This window comes from Bactrocera dorsalis, chromosome 6 (genome assembly GCF_023373825.1).
Source record: "Bactrocera dorsalis isolate Fly_Bdor chromosome 6, ASM2337382v1, whole genome shotgun sequence".
NCBI lineage: Eukaryota > Metazoa > Arthropoda > Insecta > Diptera > Tephritidae > Bactrocera > Bactrocera dorsalis.
The window spans coordinates 11434511-11437429 of record NC_064308.1 but is presented as its reverse complement, the minus strand read 5'-3'; positions in this window follow the sequence as shown (position 1 = coordinate 11437429).

Here is a 2919-nt window from a genome sequence, read left to right as displayed (position 1 = left end):
ATCTAGGCAACAAGTGCCAAAGTTTAGTACAAAATCTGATTTTATCAATAAATTTGACACAGATTCAGACTAAAACAAGCTTGACATATGGTTGGTTGGTTGGGTTGGGCTTGGGAGGAACCCGAAGGGCAGCTACCTCCACGCGGTGGGTTCTGGGTGACCAATACAGGTTAGCTGAGAGCTGCAACAATTTTGACCTTGCGCTGTGGCGCGCCGCCTTTTCGCTCGTATCTCGGGAATGGTTCGTCCTACGGCCATGATCACATATACCATTACGGTAGCAAATGACGTGACAAATAACTTTTGTTTTATACATTTGAGATGCGTATTTCAGGTGCTAGGTAGACAATTTCACGATTTTAGGCGAATTTCCGAAATTTCAAGGCCGAGGTTTGGGTTGAAGATGCAATCCGATCTCAAAACAAAAAGTTGCATTGGAATCAGGAAGTACTAAGGCAACTTTTCCGCACTATTAGAAATACCGAATCGAAAAAATTCCGGAATCGACCCACCCTAACACCCACTCCACCACCGAGAGTAGAGCTGCCACAAATTCAAAATCAAGAGCCAAGTTCGGGTATCCACCCCAAGGTGCCCGCTTGTGACACCGAAATTTTCCATGGTGCTTATGAACAATGGCCGTCCTTCCGGGACATGTTCACAGCTGTTTACATAAACCATCCGAAATTATCAAATGCTCAAAATTTGTATCACCTCAAATACAAAACAAAAGGTCAAGCAGGCGTCATCGTAAAACAGTTCGCATTACATGACGACAATTTCCATTCGGCTTGGGAAGCTCTGAGATCAAGGTACGAAGATAAGCAAATAACGATATTAATGAACTTGCCCAAAATTCAAAAGGAAACAAGTGAAGAATATATGAAACTTCAATCCACTGTTTCCAACAAAAAAATATTCCCACAGACAATTGGGACCCAATTCTGATAAATATGTGCACCGCCGCATTATCAGAAAAATCTTTATTGCTATGGGAACAAATGCAAGATTTCCTAACTACCCAATATGAAATCGCAGAAAGAGTTGATAAAAAGATAATTAAACCAAAAGGTATTTCCCATGACCTTAATAGAAGCTTCCAAAGATCCCAAGCCAGTAGCAACAACAATTGAAATAGAAGCTTCTTCAAACATCAAACGTTCACATCTGAACAATACAAACAAACGTCATGCGAATTGTGCACAGGGGGACATAAACTTAAATCTTGCGAGAAATTTAAGAAGTTATATATAATTGACCGAAACAATTTTGAAAAGTCAAAAAGACTTTGCACAAACTGCTTATCACATGCACACATGCTTAAAGATTGTGAAAGCAAATTTAATTGCGATTATTGCCATAAACGACATCATTCGATGTTACACATTACCAATTTTTCCAGCTCACCCCCAAACAGCGCAAACATAAAAAAAGCAACAGGTTTAGTTGCAACAACAAATTCAGAAAACTGCCAAGAAGCACCATGCTGCTCAAAGGCGTTGAAAACTCAAACGCTACACAGCGAAAATCAAAGTAGGGTACTACTACCCACAGCAGTCGTCTCCATCGAACATCGAGGAGAACTGTTTAAGCTCAGAGCCCTAATAGACCAAGGATCACAGCGATCTTTCATAGCGTCTCGGGCAGAAAACAGGCTACAGTTGCCAACAAAACTGGGCAATTTTGAAATCACGGGAATGGGCGGAAGAGTTGTTCAAAACTCAAATATAATCTGTCCCATTACCCTTCTTTCCCCCAAAGCGGATAAGCGCATACAAGCAGAAGCTATTGTCTTACCGCAATTAACAAACATGCTTCCAAGCTATCATATAAATAGCAAGCATTGGCAAAAGGTTTCACACCTTAAGTTAGCAGACCCCAACTGCAACACTCCCGCTCAAATAGATCTTCTATTAGGCAGCGATCTAATACCACAGATAATACTCGAAGGTATTGAGATAATTACAAAAACACTTCTGGCTCAAAATACCATTTTCGGATGAGTCCTAAGTGGACTAGTTGCGGAACCAGTTGCCACGATGACAACTCAAGTTGAGGAAATCTCCAACGAATACCTCAATTCGCAATTAAGAAAATTTTGGGAGTTAGAAGAACTCCCCCTCGTATCAATCACAACCCCTGAAGATCGGTACTGTGAGAATTTTTACAAAACCACAACTACTCGATCAGATGATGGCCGGTACGTCGTACGACTACCACTGAAGCCAGAATTTCCCCGCACACTCGCTTTAGGTCATTCCCGCACCTCTGCTATCCAACAGTTTTTAAGTATGGAAAAAAACCTACTTAAAAAAGGCGAACTGAAACCAGAATACGATAGCGTTGTAGAAGAATACCTCCATTTAGACCATATGGAAGAAGTCAGCGCTGGCGAAAAAATCATACAAAGTAAATACTTCTCGTTTTATTTGCCACATCATGCAGTATTAAAGCCAGACAAAACAACCACAAAGGTAGGAGTTGTTTTCAATGCGTAAAAATCCACGAGTTCGGAAAATTCCCTAAATGATTATTTACGGGACCCACGCTTCAGCCAGACCTACTGCTGCTTATCTTAAATTGGCGTATCTTCCAATACGTCTTCAACGAGGACGTCGAGAAAATGTATAGACAAATAGTCGTACATAAAGACGATCAAGCTTTAAGTTAAAACAGTTACCTTTGGCGCCAACTGTGCACCATACTTAGCCATTCGGACACTGCACGAATTGGCAGAAAACACCAAGTCAGAATTCTGGCAACCTAGGTGTTAAAAACTCAAACGAATGTTAACGACATTTTGTCTGGAAGTCACAGTCTTCCACAAGCATACGAATCCTTATCACAGGTCATAAGAGCCCTTAAAACCGCGGCAAATCATTTAGATATAGTAAAACACATACCGAAAGAAAACTTGCT